Here is a 25,317-nt window from a genome sequence, read left to right on the forward strand (position 1 = left end):
CTATCTTTCAAAAGTAGTGATGGTCACTGGATGCCCTCAGTTTCACACCAGACATCTGTACTGGAAAAATCGTTAAAGAGAGAAGTTAGAAAGTAATGATACACATTTCAGTTTCAGACTTCACAACCCTCACAAGATCATTAACAATAAAGATTTAAAAAATGTTGATGCTATCAACTGTCTAACTTTCTAAGACCAATATAAGTCAAAGGTGCAATTACCAATTCAACATCACAAAAGCAGATATACTAAGCACTAAGTCAGCTATGCACCCTGAGCATCAGACACAAGGCTTATGTATCCCTGAATCCAAAAGATACAAAACAGGGATATGGCACACTTATCATCACTTGCACAGGATGTTGTAAAGGAGAGGCAGGAACCCTAGGCTGACACAAAAGGTCAGTGAGTGTGTGTGAGTAAGAAAGAGAAGCAAACAGACATTTGGATAAAGCAAAAATGGCCAGTGAGACAAAATGAGTTTTAAGCTTCACGACTGAACCATGTAACTGTTGTGTGGGTTCTTCAGGTGAAATTGGTGTGTGAGTGTCTGCATAAACACAGCTAAGCTCTGTGCTAGCTTTATGTCTTGGTATGTTAGACTGGTGTGAGCTGTGCATGGTAGAGGTGGCAGTTCATCGCTGCTGTATCTGACCATGAAAACCGGCTCTGCCAGTAGTTGCACTGGCAAGTCCATGCCCATGGTCAGATGCACTGCTGCGACCTGAACATGACTGATGTCTGCTGGATGAGCTCCCTTCACAAGGACCCGCAGGACCATGACCCCATGATAGAGCAATGGAAGTATTGCCACTAAGGAAGAATATCAGGCATGGCCACATTACCTAACACCAGATGATATGGCTGACCTATGCCCATGAGGATGCTGTCCCCCTCCTAGCAGACATTCCATCACAGACACTGCTCATTCCAGTGTGTCATTCATCTCATACATTGACTTGGCAATATGGTGAAGGCAGTCATTCACATCAGCCTGTGCCACATCTCCACCCTGAGCATTTCTCTGGAGGATGTATGGGAACATGCCTGTGCCTCCATGATGGGCCTAAATATATGTTGAGTGGCACACTAAGAGACATCTGGATCAGGTGGAAGATGGACAGCAGGACTCCTCTGAACACCCCTAACAACACTCCTGTGTGGTGCCTCACCCACACTTTGACTATGACCAGAGTCAACAGGCACTGAAGCCACAGTAACCACACTTCCCTGATCAATTGTCTTGCCCTCCACCTGTCCAATATCTGAGTGCTCACTGGAATGTGTAGGCATAGGCCTGCTGGCTGTATTTGATGGAATTTTAGGGGATGAATGTATGTCAATCTCAGTGTCAAATTCAACCTCTGCACCCCCTGACTGTGCCTCTGTTTGGCCACCATCATCATCAGAGTCTGCTGATACTCTGATATTCCGTAGTAGAAGTCCCAAACTTCCGCTGTCAGGATCACCTGTGATAATAAGCGACAAACACTGGAATAATTAATACCAACACTACTTTCGTCTGCTATATGGTAACAAAATAACAGTGGTGCTACTGTTAGACAGTACAGCAATACACACAGAAGTCCTGACATCAACATCACGCACTAAAATAATTCTTTGAATTGCTCATCAGTACTGACATATAAATGTTTGTCTTACCACATGCAGATGATGTTAAGCTCCCTATGCTGAATGGTCCTGGAAGAAGATAATCAAAAGTTCAGGAAAACATCGTCACAATTAACAATAACGCAGGGAGTCATACTTTTTCCTGTTTATATGTCCATTAGCTATACTTTCATCAAGAACTTAGATGACAAGTCCAACCTAAGCTCATGTGTAATTAATCAGAATGTATTAAGTGTAGCAATCTTCAATCCCCCCAAAAATTATTGTGAAGCAGAACTAACATATTGATTTAAATTGTTTTACTACAGAGCAGTAGTTAACAATTGAGATACATATGCCTACTAGGAAGTACCTCCTGGGAAGTGCTTGCTTTCCCTGAAACAGTAGCACCAGTGTCAAGGACATGCTGTTCTGCACTTTTCTGGGAGCTGTCTGGATCCCTATCAATGGACAGGAACTCTTTGTTTGCTAATAGTAGTGGCTCTGTAGCAGCCCTCCTCTGGTACCCATACAATCATGGGCCACTGCAGCTGTTCTACTCCATGCAGATGAGTTCATTTCAGTGGTCCTATGACACACCTGATCATATGTTGTGCTGTGGCCACCTACTGCATTAACAGCTGCAACAATCAGCTGTCAAATTTGCATTCTGCCTGACATATTTCCACATCCCCTCTCAAGCAGGAAGACACCATGTTGCCTAAAAGCTTCCACAATAGCCCGATTCTCAAAGTCAGTGAAGGGTGTTTTGGGGGGAATGAGACACCTGGGTGCCATAGTCCTAGGTGTCCTAAAAGACAACAGAAGGATAATACACATAACTATCACCTAACTACAAAATAACTGTTCCCAGATGAAAGAGAAAAGCTAGCATTTCAGTAATACTCACTGGTGAAACATAAAACAGTCTAGAGATTTGAAATATGATCATCAGGCTGGATGCAAAAAAGGATAGTAACAATAGCAACATATCCTTGTTTGTGCCATAACAGAAATGTAGCTTTTCTCCCCCACCTCCAAAAGAACAGGCAAATGACACATTTTGCTAACAAACCATCTCTGAAATGCTAAAAGTGCTCAAATGAACTGTCCCTGAAGCAAGTCTCCAGATTCAATACAGAACATTACATTTTAAGGTATTGCCAATCATGTATACCTCTGAAATGGCTTGACAAACATGCACATGTCATCATTCCAGTTCTAAATAATGAATACAGATAAAAGTGTAGATTTTGCTAATCAAAAAAGTATATATATATATAATTATTAAACAGATTTTTCTTAATTACATTTCAGCATATGCAGCATATAGCTGACAAAATGCAACCATACCTTCTCAAGTTCAGTAATCTTCTGTGCAGCTATATCCCAGAGTAATAGCCTCTTTTCTGTGTTCTCCATATAAACAAGTCTCTTCACCTTCAGTTTTTCCTAAGACTCAAAGTATTAGATGTAATTTTTACAAGGTTGGAAATGTAAGTAAGCAGCACACAATTCACATGTTCTGTTCATTAAAATAGAACCTCCCCTTCATTTCTTGGCCATTTAGTATCCTCAGACATTTTAAGAACAATGATATAGAATGGCTTACAGACTGCATGTCTCAGATTTCTGGTCAGATAAGAGAAGAATGAGCAACAAACACACGGAAGACAGAGCTGCATATTTGTAAGCAATGCTCATAACTGGTTGTGTGATCACTCAGTGCACTACATCCAAAATGAATAATTTGACAAATAACTGTTATATGGTATGGTTTCATATTAATATAGATGATATTGCAGTTGGTTGTATGCAGAATTATTTCAGTTCCTTGCTGCAAAGGTGTTTGTGTGAACCAGACAGAACATCTGCAGAAACACTGCAAACAGGGTGTCTATTAAAACTGGATACATTTAATTAATTCTGTTGGGTACCACAGACACACATTAAGTGGGCATGCATGGGCGTTAATAGAGATCTTAAGAAACTGAAAAATAGACAAGGGTTATTCCAACATTCTTGTGGCAAAGGTGTACTTTACTGTTGTTCCACTTCCTATTATATTCACCCTCCCCTAAAAACTTTTTTCCTGGTGGAGATGATATTAATTATGTATGAGTGTAACAGCACAAATTGTCATCTGTATTTATGTATGATTCCTGACTACGTTTGAGCAGTACATCTTCTGTGGCAAAGACGGAAAATTAATGCTGTGGAATAAAATGTTTTGTCCCCCCTATGCCTTTTGAATCTCACAGTAAAATCAATTTTATTCTGGCTCCCAGTACATGTCTGAGGTGTGGAATGGTGTGGCTCAGGCTTTAATGACCTACACAGGAAAAAAAGGGATACTCTCAACCATTGGTTGAATGAGTTTGAGAATGCAGACATCCCAACATGAATTCAATAGGCAAGCTCATGTTGCTTGAATGGAGAGACTAAGGGAAGGAAGTGGTACATGATAGATAAGAGAAATATTTATTGTAGCTTTCAGTTGTAGGAGTAAAATATTAAACTGTAGTCAGAGGCTGTGGGTTCAAATACCATGATTCACAACTATACAATACTGTTTTTACTTTAATAATATTTATATTTAATTAAAAACTCTATACCAGTGGCACAAATGCCCTGCTGTAAACTGTAATCTGTATAAGTGGAACATGCATATGTGTAATATATGCACATTTCAATTACTTTCAGATCTGTAGTATAGTGTGCATGTGTTGGATTGTATGTGTAAATGTAATATTTCAGATAAAAGAGTTGTATACTTGTGTTAAATGTCTCCATGTCATCCATGTGTACACATCACTAAATGTGATGCCCAGCATGTGTGGGAGCCAACCTGGCAGCACTGATTCTGCTGCCCCTGCACAAGCTGTGCCCTCAGGTAGTACTGATCCTGAAAATGGTGCAGTGGTACCATCCAGGAGCAGTGGTGTAGGTGGTGATTTCATCACCTGCCAGGAGATGCCAGGGTTAGTGCATAGGGTCATGCACTGCACCATTGGTGTATGACTATGCAGAATGGAGAGGCTGCTCTCCGTTATGGTCTGTAGGAGGAGATAATGTCAAGCACTCCAGCTACCAGTGGAGCAAAGGAACAGTGATGACAGTTCAGTGGGTGAGGACTTGACTCTTATTCTCTCCATGCTTGACGGGCATGAGCCTGTGTTGTCCACTTCCTCACCCTAATCATGGTATCCCCCAAACTTTTGCATCCCTCACTGTCTCTGTCTCTTGTCTTGTTTTTTGCATTTTCTTCCTCACCAACTCAACTTACCTGACCCAGACATACATACGTTCCTTACCCAGGAGTCCTCTCATACTAAATTAAAAATAAAATGGGCACCTATCCCACACAAAAAAAAATCATCCCATACATAGCTCCATTTCACAGACATGTCTTCTTGACACACTTGATTCAGTTCAGTTGGCTATACAACATGATTATGTTGTTGTCACCCCTCTCTCTGGAGGTGACAGTCCAAATTCAGTTAATATTCTGTACATATGATCAGTTTTTACTGCTGAAGAAATGGATAGCTATGGTTCTTTCATACCTCCCTCCTGCACATTCCTGTATTGCTTTCCCTATGTTCTTCCCCTGCTTTTTCACCATTTCACCACTTTCCTATCTATCCCATTTAACACCTATAATCTGGTCAAAAAATAGAATGATATACAACACACATAAGTAGCAGAAAAATCAATGGATACCTTCCATTTTTGGCCTCTATGTTTATGTGGAATTTGGCATTATGTAGCAATGATGAATGGCTCTTCAATAATGCTGTTTACCTCTGTGCAATGCCGCTTAACCCCGCTGCACTATGCTAACACAAAGCAACAGATGTACTATAAACAATTAATGTTATTGCATTATTACTGTTTATTTAAAAGTCTTAGATACACCTTCATTCAAAGCCAGTATCATCTGGGTTCAAAAAAGAAATGTGTCAGTGTGTATTTTCACCTGCTGCCAGAGAGTCAGTTAAGCAGCAGGTGTGTTTCATACACTTAGTACTAACTCTCAGACTTTTAGCAATGTGGTTCACATTTGCACACTGCTTAACTGTGCTCAAACAGGGAAAGTAAAGGAAATGTGTATCTCACATGTGCAAACACTTTGCTAACCATCTCAGAAAGCTTGCTGCTGACTGTGCAATGGAAAAATAACTATTATATAGTAGTGCTGTTTACTGTCGATTTCCTGTTTATGACACAGAATTACATGTGGAAACATAACAAACTGAAGGGCCTGTCTAACAATATGCAACATATTTACAATGCAGTCACGTGTTGCCTCCCTCAAGCACTGCAACCCTGGTGTCTCAGTACATTTTTCACACATATAACAACTAGGCTGCATAAATTAATACCACAAGGATCTGTGCTGGGCCCTCAACTGTTTGGCAACTATTTCTCTGAAGACCAGGCAAAGGTAGATGGCCTGTGGCTTACCAAGTTTGCAGATGACTGTCAACTGGGCGCACTCATATAGGGTCCCCAAATGATGTTAACATAATTACAGAAAGGGCTGACACAAACCAATGTTTGGTGCCAAACTCATGGACTAAACCTTAAAGTGAAAATACCTCATTCTTGCCTTTGGCAATGAAGTACCCTGCTAATTATGATATAATAGCACCCCTGTAAGTTCAAACACAGTGTTGCGAGACTTGGGAACACATGTTGATAGCAATCTACACTTCAATCACTATGTGTCCACAGTGGTAAGACACACATTCTACATTACACACCTCATAAATAAGGGCATCACATCTAAGACCTGAGAGGTCATAGCTCTGTTGTATTCAGCCCTTATCAGACCACTAATTGAGTACAATGCTTTCTTCTGTCTGTACCTCACCAGACACCTACAGTAACTGGAGAAAACACAGATGTTTGTGACCAGGAGAATCCAGTGCCTCAAAAACATGACATACATGGAAAGACTGAAAGACCTGTCACTGTACTCAGTGTTGTGCAAGATGCTGAGAGGTGACCTATGCCTGGCCTACAGAGCAGTCTCAGACCATCTCCTACTGGCAATGCTGGACATCTGCAAATCAAATAGGACAAGAATAACTTGCTCCAGGGATCTCAACCTAGCCTGTGAAATAAACAGAACATGCTGGGGAGAAAGATATATCTCCCAACGATTGCCACTCCTCTATAATATGCTCCCACTGCATGGGAAGCAGTGCTCCTAAATGACCCTATTTAAGCACAACCTTGACAACTGGATGGGTGATTGTAAATTCACCCCTGAGGTGACACCTATGTCCCTCATGGACAGGTGAAGTCAGTGCTGATCACAAAATCAGTCTGCTAACAATGACCATCTAACTATGCTCAATAAGGGTACTTGTGTTTTTACATGGCCAAACTTGTAAATGCCCTAGGGCCATTAGGCTAGTAACCTCCCATGAACCTATGAAGGTATGAGCCTATGAAGGCCTCCCAACATCTTTTCTCCAACATGCCCTGCTGATGTCATCCACTATAAGTTGTCCTGCAGCCTTGTAAAAGTCAGACTTATGCCATGGTGCTAGCATAAAGTACTGACTTCTGTAGTCTGTGTACTTAGGTAGGAGCCCTGTTCTGACTACAATTAACTGTGTTCTGTGCATCTAGCCAGAAGATCACAAGTGTGTATCCTATAGTTACCTCTCCAATCCTATGGTTTGACAGTAGTTTGATACTTGCACATGCCTACAGATCCATTTCATGCAGGCTACTCAACATCTTCTCTCCAACATGCCCTGCTGTTGTCATCCACTGTAAGTTTCCTGCAGCTTTGTAAAATTCAGACGTGCTGTGGTGATATATAATTATTGAGTTCTGTAGCCTGTTTACTTACATAGCTAGGATGTCTATTCTTACTGCAGTCAACTGGTGAGAGTGTGTGTGTGTGTGTGTGTGTGTGTGTGTGTGTGTGTGTGTGTGTGTGTGTGTGTGTGTGTGTGTGTGTGTGTGTGTGTGTGTGTGTGTGTGTATCACCAGCATGTGGGACACTGTTATTGCCATATTCTCCTCACCAGACACTGCTGATGTCATAAGCTATAAAATGTTGTCTGTGATACTCCAACTCATATTTGGGATGTGTCACCTGCCTTAAATGCAGAGTTCTGTATTCTCTGTATTAGATAGGTAGGGGTTCTATTTTCACTGCAGTCACCTGAGGGGTGTGTATGTTTCTGTGTGTGTGCATTTGCTTTAAATTACACAGAGCCTTTTACATCAGCATGTGGGACACTATCATTGCTATATTTTCCTCATCAGATACTGCTGATGTCATCAGCTATATCTGATTTGTGGATGTGCACTATTCCGACTAGGGCAGCATCAGAGACTTGCCTGGAGGCAAGACAGAAGTCACCTTATCCTATACAATACAGATTACAGTGACATGGATTTCAGTCTATCCACATACATCGTGGCATGGTTTGTAGCCACTGTTTTCTTGGTGAGTAACCCCTCTGTCCAGCTGCTGCATGTGTCTTGTGAGGTATATGCAAAAGAGAGCATTATATTCTATATTAGTGTTCTGATGAGGTTCGGGTACAGTGCTGTAGTATACTCCTGAGATCAGAATATGATGGCATAACTTATGATGTGCACAACATATACTTTCAATACCAGTGTGGACACTTGGTGGTCAAAGTTCAGATTGCTATCTACGTGTGTTCCCAGTGTTTGCATCACTGGGTTTCAACATAGCAGGACTGTTGTCAATGCTGTAATTAGCAGGGTATTCCACTTTGTAAAATGCAACAATAAAGACAAATTTTGCATTTATTTGTAAACCATTTGGCTTTGTCACCAATCATTTTCTGTGTTAACCCATTCTGTACTATGTTATCATCAAAGGTGGACTAAATGATTGTACCCAGTATGCAAGAATCAACAAATGCAGTAAGCCAAAGACTGTATACTGTAGCCTGAACTGTCAAGAAATAGATTCCAAACAGTAAAGTGCCAAGCACAGATCCCTGGGGTACACCAATGGTGACAGCTATACTGGTGCAGGTCAATTCACCAACTTTCACATTATGTGTTCTGTCAGTGAGCCAATTGGTTACCTATCTAGTGACATAAGGTTTAATAACCAGCTGAGAGGGTTTCTCAACGATGCCTGTGTGGGGGATTGTGCTCAAATCCTAGGCCAGTTGAGGCTAGCAACTTTGCACTGTCTTACCTTCATCTTGGCCTATCACACAGAATCGCCTATCACATGACTTATCAAATTACACATTCATGACATGATTAAATACTCACTTCAATACACCTTACACACAGACTATGTTCCTGTAGAAAAGTGTACACCAACATGCATCTGTCTGAGTTGGGGAGACTGCACCCAGTGCATGCATGTATAGAAACAGCATGACTCTCCTCATCTTTGAGGTAGACCAACATGTCATTGTGGACCTTTTCTAAATAGACAATTTTGATATCTTAGCTGTGTGCAACAGACCTGTGTGAGTTTATAATGCTACATCATGTCTGTTGCATCTAGTAGATTTCCACAAAGAGGTAACTGAGGGCATGCATGATGACAAGACTATCATCTTGTGGAACTTGACCAGGACAAGGCATTTGACACAAATCTACACTGAGGTACTCAGTAAACAATGTCATATATGGCCATAAACAGCTATATCATCAAGTGGGCAGACCAGTGTATCACATACATGGCATCTCACTATGTTGAAATGTGTGAAGTGACCTATATCTCAGGTCCAGTAATCAGGTCAACACATCATGGCTGTCTACTAGGCCCTTTCCTGTTCATTATTTACGTGACAGACATTACAAATGACATACACATTCTGTGTCCAAACAGCTGTCTGAAGGACTACAGATTGCGGATAATCATTGACTCCAGCTGTGATATTAGTATAATACAGACAGTATCAACACACACCAAAGATTGCTGCCACAGCCATTACAACACCTGCAATAACAAAACAGCATGGGGGATTTGTTACATCAGGAAAACAAACACACAACCCAAGTATAATGTAGACATCACACCCTATAATCAGACCAATAAGTATATGATCTGTGTCCTGGGGCAGATGGTAAGTGGATCGTCCACCAACATGTGATCACTGTGCCAAATAATCCCTTGTATGTAACACAACTACTGAGTATGTGAAGGACATCCACATCAGAAGCCATAATACCTCCATAGTTCACAACCTTCATCACATCAATAACTGAGTACAGTGCGCCCTTCTTCATTTACCTCCCTACACATCTTCCAGTAATATGTAACTAAAGTGTACCACCTTTGTCACCGTGAGCTGTCACACATCGTATTGGCCATACATAGGTATTCTCTTTGTGGCATGAACATTACTGTGTGATGGTCAGAATCCCTGATCAAGTTGTTACACCAGATGCATGCGTACTACCTGTTCTGATGATGCACACAGTACATACATAGCTGTTTAACAACATTAATGACATGGGTAATATTCTTGATAGTGTGGATTGTGCTCTCTCTCTCTCTCTCTCTCTCTATATATATATATATATATATATATATATATATATATATATATATATATATATATATACGTCATGCCCACTAGTCATCTAAACTGCATTGATCATAATGTCGCATACAAGTATAGCAGTGTCCATCCTAACATCTCCAGTGGATGCTACAGTGCCAGGACAGTGTATGTGATTACCATCATAGAGTGTGAGCATGCCATAATAGTTGTACAAGACAAGTGTGTTTGAGCAGAATTATCTCTGATCACTCTAAATTAAATATGTTATGTCAGAGACATGGGATTACTGGTGGTATTTTTCTGATATTCTCCATGATTATGTTTGCTTCTTTTAATGTTGTCCATGAGCCTTTATCTGTGTCCCCATTTGCTGGAGACCTCTGCTGAGATTACACTCATATTCAGGCAAATCAATTTGCACAGCTACACAATATGCATCCTACCCCAATTTTATGTAACATCCCTGATAGATATCCTCTGCATTGCTCATGTAAGGATGCTTATTTCACACAGACATCTCCCCATTGTTATGTCACCTTGTGTGACAGTTAGATAATACACAATTTCACTGTACATTCCCTATTGTATCACATTGATATGTGATTGGTGTTGCTGTTACAACTGTCTTCCATTGACATGTGCTCGTCTGCTGTACATTAGGTTGTTTTGCCTGTCATTTTTCCCTGTTTGAATACAATATAATTCATCTGTGTTCCTATTCAATACACACACTTCTCCTAAGTGCTTATTTTACATGGCAATCCATCATTTACACAACGTCAGTACAGAATACCAGAAATGGGATTTCACAATACCCTGCACTGTATACACTGCCCTGTGCTGTGTTTAGACCATATGCTTAACCATCATACCTCTCAACTATCCAAATTTTCACAGAATGTCCAAACTTTTGCCTTATATATATTTTGGTGTGTTCTTTATCAAATTTGTGATTTTCTGCCATATAACTGGGATGAACTCAAGACTGCTGTGACTCAATAATTGCATACATTTGAGTTTCAGACTTCAAATCCTTCATAAACAGCATCTTCACTCAAACCCCTTGTTATTCTAGCACATTTCTAAACAGCAAATATGTCAAATCTGTCCCTTTTTCTGGGTCATTGTTCCCCCATTACAGTGGCCTTTGTCTGGAAGTCTTGCACTAAGAGATTGGGAGCTATGAAAACTATTATCTGTTAAGCCCTGGTGATCATTGTTGCCAACCACAAAACCTCACTTATTTACATTTAAACACAGTGCGTGGTATGAATATGCAATGAGTGCTGAGGTGCACCTCACATCACTGTGTACAATGTGAACTCCTTATATGCTTCGTGCAAAGCCTACATAGAGTTTTCTGATTCCCAGGGATAGTGTCTCTAATATTTGAAGAACTGGAGGGACTTGAGTTGAGGGATCATTCAGCCAAATAACACAATCATCTGCAAACCAAACCGCTAAATGAAACAACTGATCTTGCTCCCCTATTCTAAATCTACCAATCTTTGACATAAAAAGTATCAATTATAAAGACTGCAAGCAAAAATAATAAAGGCAATAAGGGGCAGCCTTGCCATGTTCCTCTTTTTAGTCAATTCTTGATGAGATACAGACATTCACCCACAGCTGTGCAGTTGGGTTCTAATATTTTGGAAGGCACAGTGGTGCAGTGGTTAAAGTTGTCACTTTACAGCAAGCAGTTCTCCAGTTCAATTCTCGGCTGGGGTGCCTTATGTTCGCATTGGTTTCCTCTGGGTATTGTGGTTTCCTCCCACATTCCAAAGACACACATCTGGAGCATTTCTCCCAGGGCCTCTGCTGAAAATAGGCTCTGTCCTAGTCGGATTTTCCAGGTCAACAAATGTTAGATAAATAAAATAAATAGTATAGGAGTTTGCACCTAGATATAAACCTCTGTGGAAGACCATAAAGGTCAACAATCTACACTAAAAAAGAATACTTGTTGAAAATCAATTAACAAGGCACCTGCCTCCAGCTTATGCTGCCTACAATAATTCTGTATATTAAATCACTGCCTGACTGCATCTGGCCCAGCTTGAGATTTAATAAAATAAAGATGATTATCCTCAATTAACAAATAGAGATCTTTCTTCAGTCTTGTAGTGAAATCTTTGGCGAATATTTTGATGTCATTTTGCAAGAGGGATATAGGTCTGTAATTTGTTGAAATATGAGGATCTTTAACTGCCTTAGGGATCATAACAACTTTTCTCTTAACATATCATTCAGGAAATACCCCTTCTAAAATCCATATTAATAGTCCCTTAACAATGCTTGTTTCAATGGTTTCTTAAAGATGTAAAAAAAGACAAATGAGAAGCTATTAAACCTGGGGGCCTTACCTGCTCTCAGTGCATTTATAGACTCCTCCACTTCCTGCAGAGCAATTGGTTTACCAAGCAGTGTAACCATGTCAGATGAAGATGTCCAAGTCCCCTGTGTACTGGCATATTAATAGGCTAAAATATACACTATCTGCTTTAGACAAGTGATCATCACACTCTCTCTGCCCAAAAAAGCCAAGATAAACAAATCCTGTGCTCTTTCATTCTATTTTATTGCAAGTACCTTGAGAAGCTAATAGCTTTAGCCTAGTGGTATAACTTAATTCTTTGCTATTTTTTGGAAATATGCTGATACTATAGTGGCCTACATTCTGACATCATTTGTTTTATTTCCTATCAGAGATGCATCTCCTTATATCCACTTGTCGGGTAACTAGCTTCTGATTGTTTTAACCTTGCTTCTCTCTCTAAGTTTTTTCTCTAATTCCTACCAGAGAAACTGACTTGAGCTGCCAGAAAGTTGCCCTCACATACAAAATCATCTCATTTCTCAGATATATTCCCCTCCTGGACTTCTCTCCAATAAGGAGCAATCTCTCTTTCTAAGAAGAACAGTTTAGTCGTCCCTTTAAGCAACAAGGGGTCTCCATCCCATTGCCAAAGAACTACATACCCATATTGCCCAGTTAAAGTAATGACTACTGAGGAGTGAGCAGACAAAACTCGCTTACAAAGGTCCGCATCCCATACCATCTACATATATGGTGCATTAATAAACTAAAAATATATCCTGCTAGCAACCCCTGTTGCAGTATAAGTGTCCTGGACTGGTGGATACAATGTTCTCAATAAATTCAACAACTGATGTTCAGAAAGGAGTACACTAAGATCCTTTCTAACCTTTGGCAGTCTAGCCATACCCACTAGAATGTTATCCAAAAATGGCTCTATGGCAACATTAAAGCTGCCATATATCATACAAATTCCCCACAATGTTCATAAGTGGGCACTACTCATCTGCTATGATCATCTTTAATGAACTTTAACAGTATCCACCTAACAGACTGATGTGTCAAAATTGCCACACCTCTGTTGGAAGATGAAGCATATTAGAAAATCTTATTCAGTTTCCATTTATTAAAAACATACTGCTCATATCTTATCCTAATTTTTGTCTAGTCAAGAAAAATAATTTGAGCATTCATTCTGTCTAACTATACTATTCATAAGAGCATTAGCCTTGAGTGTTGTGGAATTCCCTTTGAAATTTCATGAAGTACAAGCCTGCTGATTGGTAACCGATGTTGTATTACTAGACCTATCATATGAACCCCCCTCCCCCACAGTGATGTGCTGAGTATGAGACATAAGTACAATAATCTTAAAAACAGAAGAGAAAGAGAAATGTTATAAAAGCATTAAACTATCAGAATTAAGAACAGCACCATAACTAGGGCTGGATGAATACAAAGGAAAATACCTGCCAAGGACTCTCCAGATATTAAGTAGAAACTGTTGAATCCAGGTGCAATTCATTCTATAACAAGCACAGCCAGTATAAAAAGAATGAACAATATACTTGTAATCTCCTCTTAGATAGACTTAAAAGATTGAGGTTCCAGGTCTATTAGTTAACCTATCAGAACAGTCATTATACCCTTGTAAGATCATACATTTATAACAACATAAGATGATAATTTTTTTGTAGTGAGAAAAATGGGAACCCAATGTTTTTCCCCGCCTATAAGAAAATAAGCATTTGTCTCCCAAGATGTCATCCAATTATGTATTTGTCTTCAAAATGTTATGCATCAGGATGCAACTTATCACCAAACCACACTAACAGGGGAGAAATTGGTTGGTTCTTACCCTTGCGGACATTGTACCTTTTGTAAACATGTTTTCAAGACCAAAACTTTTACCAGCAAAAATACTAGACAACTGTATAACATCAACTGCTTCGCCAGCTGTGGAACATTTTGGGTCATATATTTGGCCACTTGCACTTGTCAAGCTTTCTATGTGGACCAAACTTCTAGACAATTCAGATTTCGAATGTCAGAACATCTAGGGGATATCAGGAATGCCAGAGCCACCAACGCTCTCTATAGACATTCACTGATTCACCATATAGCGAAATTCTCTTTCACAGTCATTGACAAAATATCAGGCAATAGATCCTTTAAAACAGGGTGGCATAATATATTAAACATGGAGGAAAGGAAATGAATTGTAAAACTGTGTGGTCTTTTTCTACCTGGATTAAATGACAAATTGTAAAACTTTCACTTCTGTCATGAATTGTATACCACTAGGTTGGAATTAATACATGGTGCATAGAGCATCATCATTTTTAAACAGTGAATTATATATGGTATATCAACATATCAATCACAAGTACAAGGTGTATTAAAGTTCTTTTTTACATAGACTTTTTATGAGGTTGAATATTGTTTTTTTGTGTTTTTTGTGCCTAGGATTTGGTATCACAATAACTTTGTTTTGTTTTGAACAGGAAATTATGTCATGGACATTTAATTGGACCAGGTATTTATTGCAGGGTTTGAACTGCTATCTGAGATGTACCACTGATGAAAGCTTTATGCTGAAACCGGTCTGGTTCCAATAAACCTTAATGCTTCATTCTTCCAAGCTGCTGTCCTTTTTTTGTTTATGGATACTCAAGTTTGCCTGGCCTGTGCACCTACCATACTTGCTAGCCTGCCTCTCCTTGCCTTCCATTATTAATTTGTACAGTGCATGGGAAGTCCAATAACACAGGAGAATTGAGCCATGGCTGACCCATGCCTTCTATAACATCCACTGCTGTTTCATGGGCTGAAAACCCAGTCATAGGTTCATCTAAGCTAAGACTGTCTCAGCAAGGAGGTGCAAAAGGCATGAAGTGATTGTCCATCGATGTGAAGAGGAGCAATGCAAAATCTCTCCTTCAGCATGTGCAGCGCCATGCTCAAACCCATAAACCATGTGGAATTCACCAATATCAGTGCAAATTTGGAATTGTTTCACAGTTGGCTCATGGATAAAAAAGATCTGCAGACCACATTACTGACATGACTATTAAATAAATCAAATAATGTTTTTACCTTTTGTTCATTTGCCATCATTTTTGAGATGAGCAGCCACTCAGGATCAGTGTCTAGGACAGGCATGCTGATACTCTGGTGCTTTTGAGCAGAGTGCCCTTTCGCTTATTTTGATGCTTCTAAAAATGTGCTCTTTACACAGATACATTCTATGGGATGGAAAATAAATATAAAAGGATATTTCCAGTGGGGACATGATATAACTGATGGACTTGCTGTACTAGTTGAATTCTAAGCAGTTATGGTAGTAAAAAAAAAAATTAGCATGGTCATAAATTTTTTTTTTGTTATTAAAATGACAAACTCAGACCAATTCAATAGCTTAAGCTTTTGTGATTGGGTCTATATTATAAAATCAAACATTTAGGTTGTCAAACACCTAAACATCGACACCTAAACAGTGAAAGCTAAAAAACGTGAACGGCCACTTCCGCAAATTTTTTCACAGGTAAAACATTTGCTTGGCCGGTGGACAGGAAAACAAACTTTCAAACCCTAATCAAGTGAAGGGCTTCGCACCCCACACCCCCCATGTGAGGAGCTGTGGCCCCCACACATCCCTAACTAAATATACCAACTCTGAGATCACTCTACATTGCTGAAAAGGGCAAATTTCTGATAACGGCCAAGCAAATTTTTTCCCTGTGAAAAAATTTGCGGAAGTAGACGTTTGCGGTTTTCAGCTTTCACTGTTTAGGTGTCAATGTTTAGGTATTCAACAATCTAAATGTTTGGTTTTGTGATATAGACCCTTTGTGATTACATGCTTACTGTAACATGATGATGATAACCCTTGGGAATAATCTAACATCATGTGATTATAGTGTTTTAATAGGAACAGCTTGAAATGTACTGAAAGACGGAGACTGAATGGCCGAAAGATTGGACTTACACATAACAAGTCTGAGGTGTTATTTCTTGGAATATTGCCTTTTTTCTGGGGTATGGTGATCTCAGAGTTCTAATATGTAAGTTTTGGGGGGGTGCACAGGGCTTGCCCCCCCTGCAAAAAAAAGTTTAAAGGAGAATCATGATTTTTAAAATTAGCTCTTTTCCTGTGTTTTCAGTCTTTTTTTTTTTTTGGCTTGGCAGCACTCAACATTTCCAGTGTCAACATTTCACTAGGGAGCCCTATTAACAGTTTTTGTGTAAGAAAGTAGCATCAGAATTTAAGCTATTGCATGCTATTCCTGCATAGCTAGTCATTTCAGTAGCAAATCAGGTGACCCATTGTACAGCTGTCATTTACAAGCAATACCAGTCATTCCAAAAGAAGTGAAGAAATCTTCCATATCTGCAGATTGTAAGATTTGGACCATTTTCAGATCTTTAATGAGTTTTTGGATACTAGACATGCCATATTGTAGGGCAGAGTTTTAAATATATTTTAAGAAACTGCAGACTAAATATCTACTTAGCCATTGATACAATTTCACTGAGGCATATTTTATATGCCAGTTTGTTTTAGAACTGACTTTTAATAGGCAGCTGGTTCATAAATGGTATTTATTAAAATAACCAAAGTCATAACATAGGATGTGTTAAGTTACTCATTTAATTTACTCGCTACCTTACCTTTAGCATTTATATTGTATTTTGCTTCCTATTATTCATCTCTGAGGCAAATGTGTTTGTTCATGTGATCTTGAATTTCACTATGATTTTATTTACTATTCAGTCTTCTATGACAGTTTTTATGCATCTACCACTGCCTCATGAAAAACACTTTTTTTAACAATCACAGACTATTCTCCACTTCCAAACAGCACCCACATGATATTATAAAATTCTTCATCTGAAAAATGGTGGCCTACATACACATTGCTGAGCCCACTAAGATACTAGAAAGTTCCAGTATACATAAACTATTATAATACTGCATCATTTCACTTCTGGTTTAAAACCTGTATATCATTATGCATAGCTTCTCCTTGACAGCCTCCACACTATTGATGTCTTTTTTAGGGGTAAAGTTCACAGAAGTGCACAAATTTTTCAGATGGTTTTCTAGTTAGTTGTCCCTTAGGTTAACTTCTCTCCCATTCAGCACATATTTGTTTGATTTTTTATTACAATATCACTGATTGTATTTGAGTCATCTAACTCATTTTTTGTTCTGAAGTGTATTTCCCTTTTTACTGCTGAAAAATAGCTGATGTATGTCCCAATGTGCACTATTTCCATGAGTTTTATTTTCCAATTTGAATTACTCTTCATTAAATCTAAGCTGTCATGTATCTGAACATTCCCCTAGATTTGCCAAAACCTATGTCATCATCTTCAAAGCAACTGTCATATCATAAATACTGTGTATCCTTGCATCATTTGCAGGAATACACATTTCTTTCCAGTTGCTCTGCCATTTCACTTACAGAATCATTAAACAAGAGGTCCCGAAACTCATATCACCGTGGATACCTGGTAGTAACTCATTTTATTCATTGTGTACTCCATTTACATTTGCTTTTTTGTTATGCTTTATAGGTATATTATTGAAGCTATCACCCTGTGATTCCTTTGCTTTGTTAGGAATGATGTCATACATTAATATGCCAGCAGTTATAAATTATAGTATCTTACCAAATAATTTAGCAGGCATTTCAAATTGGATAGAAAAAGTAAAGTTAATGATGACCTATGTCAGCATGCGCCATCTTGTTTCAAAATATCTGGATAATAGATATTGCATAATATAAGGCTAAGATTAATAGATATATGTTAACACTTCTGTGCAAGGCTTGCACAATTTTTGCGGCTTTGCCTAGCAACATAGTAGTAATACAGCACCAAAGACAGCCTACTGGCACAAGGGCAGAGGGTGCACCCACAATGCTGGCAATCCAGGATCAAATAGCAACCAGTGAAACTGGAGGGGTAGCCAGGAGGTAGGCTTTAGAGGCTAATGGCTACCTCATTTATCTACCAGGAGATAGCATGTGTTTTATTAGAAGAATGTTGTTCTGTAGCAGAGGCTGGAGAGCAGTGCTCTTGTTCCACAAGTGCATGTGTACACAGGGATTCGCTTCATAATCTCGAAATACTAAAATCCCTAATTTCAGTATCTCGAGACCATGAAGCCAAAAATCCATAAACCCGAAACCCCAGAAGCGCAAAATTTACAATTGTGACTTCTACACTAAACATACCGCACACACAAACACAAGCATACACCTCCCTGCACAAACACAAACACCTACCCTGCATACAAGCAGAGGGGCAAGCCCCTCTGCACCCCCCACACCCCCCTACTTAAATATACTAACTTTGAGGTCGCACTATACAGACAAACACACAAAAACACCACAACACAAGCTACATTCCCCTCGCACACACGCATCACACTAACAAAACACACAGACACACACTAAAACCCTACCCAAAACCCGTAAAACACAAGCACTTACCTACATCTCCAACCACTCACTCACACACCGCAACACCAAAACCGCTAATTCAAAATCTCCGAACTTCGGGATTTTGAATTTCGTGGTTCTGGGGTTTCGGTATTCTGCACGTTTTCAGTAGTTTGAGATTCCGAAGGGAACCTGTACACAGAGAAAAGGGCAGCATTCAGCACATCATAGGTAGGAGCACTTATGAGCATGTGCTTACATCATGGTATAACCACATCTTGATGAGGTTTAAGGCCTTAAAACATTCACTATGGTTAGGAGACGATGATACACCTTGATCTTATATACCCTCCAAAAATTCCAGGGTGGGAGGTTGGTCAGTGTAGAGGAGGAGTGAGGATAATAATAATACATCCTATACTGGATCTTAACCAACCAACCCAAACATACAAAAGTGTACTATATCACTCAGGTATGTGACCAAACTCTTTAAGTGATTATCACCCCACATTTGTCATTCACACCCATTCTACCATCTCTAAAATAACCACATTTAAATATTCAAAAATATTCCAACCAAAAATATATATTAAAATAACCACAAACAGTTCTCCCTAACACACCCAGTTTACTCCAAGTTTATAATCTTAAACGATTTCATTATCAAAATGAGAACTTCATTACAACATCACAATTAAGCACTAAAACACATTTAAAAATACTATGCATACAATCACATGATCCCATCACCCAATAAGAAGGTTGTTTTCACCTACACATTCAAAAAGAACTTCCCCTTGTGCTTGAAAAGTTCATTTGAAATTAAAAATAATATAAAATGTATCAAAAAATCCTTTGGACACACTCACTGTAATAACAATATAGAATCACTCTAAAGTTTCCTAAAATCAATACCTTGTTGATGTATACATTACATATTGTTTCCAAAGTATACATATATTGCGACCAGTAAAAGAACAGAAACCAGTAAATACTTATCAAAAAACTTTAGTCTACGTTATCATGTATAAATAAAATAAAATAAATAACAGCTAAATTAAAAATCTTACCCCAACGTATCTCAGAATAAGTGAAAATACATATAAAAATCTATATATATATATAACAATTTTACTTCCTATTAATTCCTGTTACAGTCCTGTGCATACTCATAGCAGCTGATGAGATGCATACAGTGGGCTTTTAGTGTAACTGTCTACATTTTTGTATGCAGCTCAGCTAAAGTTCTAGGTGTATTTATAGACTGCATACCCAAATGACCTTGTCCTCCAACAATGCTTCCACCATGTACCCTTGTAAGCACTGCACTCAGGTCTGTTCGCTCCCACCTTCCCACCAGGCACCAGCATAATCTGAGCCACTAATCAAATTCAGGTCACCTGGGTTACAGCCAAGGCTCCATTTCCCTGTGCTATGGAGCTGGGCTAATGTAGTTGGCGGTTAACAGTATACGTCACCAACAACTCCACCTGATATGAAAACACAACACAGTAGCCAGCACACCTGTAGTATGCAGAATGAGATAAACACCTATCATTAGGAATAAGAGTTATTCACATATATCTAAAAAAATCAACAAAAATGTTAATGCAGTCCACTTTTAATCAGGGCATTGATACATAACCTCCACTTCCCATGCACATAGCTCATCAGGGTTACTGCATTTCACTTTATCATAATTATGCCTGCATAATTATCCTGTTAATACCTATAGTTTGGGTCTATACCTCAACCAAGTCATAACAGGAATCAGCTTTATGAAGCAGACCAGGACAGGGGTTTAGTAGAAGCTCTCTGAAATGTCCATGCAGGAATAACTGCATGATCTTGCTCACCTTCATTTGTCACACAGATGCTCCCTGATGGATACTTGTTGAGGTAGCCAATGCCTTGTCTCAGGAAATGGTGTCACATTCCTTGAGGAGAAAAGTGGTAGCTATGAATTGTGCATTCAATATAATTTCTAAAGAGTAGATAGTGCAGGCTGTAGCTACTCAGAAGCATTTTATACATACTCATGCAGGAATCCTGCATGAGTGCTCAGCCATAGGACATCAGAGCTGACAGAAGCACCAAGATGATGTTCACACAGCAGATATGCAGCAGCAAACCAAAATGATTCATAGACATTCGTCATACTTGACTTGATTTATATACATGTTGGGTAAAAAAGTGTGAAGTTACATAGTTAAAAACCATTCTGCCATAATGGAAGATAAGTCATGCATATTTGGGCAGTTATTCTGGAGAAGTAAGCAGTAATGTGGTAAGGAATAGCAACACATACATCACTTATAGGCACCTGTGGGAAGATACACAGAGCTCTGCAAGTGTATGGTAAGCTGGCTTTATCTACCTACCCAAGGACATGCACCTTTGTACATGCATTTCATTTACATAAGCTTAGCAGTAATAAAATGTGTACCTGAGTGTGTCATGTGTGGATATATTGCACAGGCAACAAGGCAGGATATGATATCAGGACAACTTGTTGCTGTACACGCTTGTCATACCGTATGGAGATCATATGTGCTGTCTATAACATAAAGCAGCCTATGATGTCAGTTACAACATTGTTAGGCCTATATCTTTTTATCCCCATACTAAAGTATGTAGCCCCAGTAGGGTTACCTGAAATGACGGCCTTATAATGTATATGCCTATAGGTCCTAAGATAGAGGATGGGTTTTGCAGAAAGTACATGTGCACCATGATTTAACAGGTACACTAGCCCAGTGTGTGTTCTCATCTGTCCTACTACAATAGCACGACATATCTTCATAATTGCCCCATCACCTACAGGATTGTACCCTTGTGTATGTAACTGTCCTTCTACTAGTCCCAGCAGTACACTGCCTATAGCCATGTAGCTTGTGTTCATGGGTGTGTGCATGTGTGGAGGTCAAGGCAGAGAGCAGCAGCTAGACAATTTCAGATCCACTGAAAATGGTATCCTTCTAAAGGTAGTGAGTACCCATAGCTGCACTAACCAGCCATGGGTGCTAACTACTCATAACTGTGCTAACCAGCCATGGGTGCTAACTACTCATAACTGCGCTAACCAGCCATGGGTACTAACTACTCATGGCTGTGCTAACCAGCCTTTATGTGACCAGGCATGGTAGATGCTGTCCTTTGACATCTGTGTTGGGGAAGGACAGAATCACACATTACAGTAATGGTCAGACCACAGAGGGGTAGCACCCAGGAGCAATAGGTTAACACAACCATAAGAGTTTCTGATATCTCTGTAGGGGGATGATGGCCACACAACTATCAGGCCACTATGGGGAATGTGGCTAATACTACTTGCCACAGATGGATGTTGAGTGATGGAAATGGGAATATCCCTGATGGAGTGGGCACTGGCTTCAGGACTGAACAGCTCCCATGAACCACAGGGAATGACACACTAGATTAAAGCAGATTACTTAGCAGGACCACAGTAGGCATGGACAGTTGATTGACCACACCATACACTATCAATGTTTTGTCATAGAGACCTCAGGTATCCAGCATGTCAGAACATCAATGCAGATAAGTTAGGACTGCAGTGTTCATATATTTTTGTTTGATGTTATTTTATATGGTGCATACTATATAATTTGTCTATGAATCCATGCCTCGGCTACATTAGAAGAGAGTAATAAAAAAGAAAGAGAATATGTGGATAAATTAGATGCTTTATCAGAATAATAATTTGGTATTTTCACTTGCTTTGTTATATTGCCATACATATTATTGGTGTAAAGCATGATTATTTGATAGACTTTAAATAGTTAAGGGAGAATGTGAATAACTTGTAGTATGTGTACAACAATTTACATGCTCAGTAGCTTTGCAAATCTTGTAAAGATCTCACATATTTCAAACTCTGGAAGTTTCTGTATAATTTTCAGTTTTGGTTCCCCAAAAGTAAAGATATTTTTCAAACTCCCAGTACTGATGAAGGATAGTGATGCAATGAAGGAGTGTTCATGCTGCAAAGATAGTGTATCAGACAAAATGCTGTTTTATTCTTCTTAAATTTGCTGGGCAACAGACTTCCATATAAGGATCCTTCCTTGCAATTCGTTGTAACTCAGACGTTGTACAGATGGATAAAGAAGAGTCCTTGCCTATGTCATCCTGTGAATGACAAACTGACACTTCCTCTTTTTTCACACTCGGATTACCTCCAACTCCTCCCTCATTACAGAAATAATAGCTGTAATACTCATCCCTCTGAAGTGTACCTCATTATGAGAAATGATCCTCATTCTGAATCGCCTCTTCTGATATATATCCTTGGTCTGTTTGTGAAATGTAATAGTTCAGTCTACAGCTGATGTAAGTAGGAATATCTTATCCCTTAATATCAACTTTCGTCTCAACTGAGGGTGATAGACCAGATATTAGTGTCTGGTAGTTTAAATCAAAGGAATAGGGTTATGTGATGGCAACAGTCTTCATTTGTTTTATGAGTGATTCTGAGAAAGTCATTTAAGAAGACACTGCTCTTGAGTTGTCCCCAGAATGAGGCACTTGGGTCTAGAGACTTTAGCTGGTGTGCATATAAACAAATAAACACACTGTTTCAGGTATAGTAGGGTGTAAAGTGGCACTTCTGTCTGTAGTACTGTTGAAAGCCAACAAGCTCTTTTAGTGTGTCACAGACAGAGATGAGCAAGACAAGTGTTATTGAAAAGGAGCCGAGCCAGAGCCAAGCCAAAGTTGCTAGAGCCCACTCAGAGCCAAGCTGTAATTCAAAGTGGAAAGTTTAAAAGATCAGCTCTGAGCCCTGAACACACACACACACACACACACACACACACACACACACACACACACACACACACACACACACACACACACACACATACACACACACACATGCTCAGACTCACTTTGTCCCTAAGAAATCAGTTTGATGGTTACTGGCATCCCTTGCAAAACCAGTCCCCGCAACAGAACATATAGCCACTTTCTGCATATTTATTTCACTTATTTGATTGTGAAGAAACTTGAAAACAGTGACCACATATTTTAACTTGCTGTTCACAAACACATACACTGCCATCTCCTCCCCAACATGACATGTCAGTGATTATTCACAAATGTTAGTATAAATGCCTTGTGTTTTCACATACACCTGCCAACACACACAAGAGAGACACATTCTCTGTACCACCTCAACCTCTACAAGTAAGGTTAAAGCCAAAAAATAATACATGACACAGAGCCAAAATCTGGGTCAGAGTTTAAACTCAAATCTTTATCATTATTTAGTGAATGCAATCTGCAACAGTTTGTCAGAAAGCCACAAATTTTACAAAGAACATATCAAAAATATATACAGCAAAATCAGGTACATTCTCTGACACCAGGGGCAGTTGAAAAGTATAAGCCACAGATTAATGTATCCTAACTTTGATTCCTCATTTTGAATCTTAAAAACTTACCCCCAGATTCTGCAAGCTCTGCATGGTGTGCAGGACTAATGCAGGAGCTACAGCGGGCAATATGTCTGCCGTGCGATCCAGGAATAACCTGTAGGGACATGCACGAGTCCTCGTGCACTAGTTCTGCACAGACTCAGCCCCTGTATGCAAATTACCCCATTTTCAGGAGAAATCCATGCAAATGAGGTGAATTTGCGATCCAGGAAGCTGGAAACTGGCCGTGCAGGACTAGTGTAATCTGTAGAATTGCACTCCGCCAGTAACGGATTAAATTTCTGCAAATTATAAAACGGAGCTATGACAGCTCCAAATAAAGGGTGGATATCATGCAGAAAGCATGCCAATGGCCAGCTATAAGGCCACTGGCATGGAAAACATTTGCAAAAATATAAAAATCAGATTTAATTTTTTTTTAGCCAATCTCGGCTGTTTAAGTGTAGGACAGCGGCGCGCAAAAGGGATCGGGCAGAAAATAAGAAAAAAAAAACATAAAATAAGCATTCTAACCAAAATCACTATTTTGCCGTTATACTCAATGGCAGGCAAAAGACAACATGGCCAGTGAATAGTGGTTGCTAACGGGGAGGCTCAGTGTGGAACATGTAACTATGCATTAGCAGGTAATCCTATGCAAATGAGGGGAATGACACTGAATCCCAGATTTCCCCTGCATGCTAGTCAGCACCCAACAGTGTAAGAGCAGGAATAGCTTGGTGCAAGCCTAGGAGTTAGCTGAGATCATGGGGGTTGTCAGGCATACTGTAAGTGGATTGGAGCCCTGTGGCACAGGTTTGCTCTTAGCTTAGCAGAGCTAATCAAGGGAGTGTGTCTGAGGCTGCCTAGCACTCTTTACATTGCCTAAGCAGGTGTGTGCATTGTGCGCCGGGTTTTAAAGGAAAAAAAAAAGTAAACCAGGAAATAGCAGCTCTGTGCACATTTGA

This window comes from Protopterus annectens, chromosome 5.part0 (genome assembly GCF_019279795.1).
Source record: "Protopterus annectens isolate FY-2018-M chromosome 5.part0, PAN1.0, whole genome shotgun sequence".
NCBI lineage: Eukaryota > Metazoa > Chordata > Ceratodontiformes > Protopteridae > Protopterus > Protopterus annectens.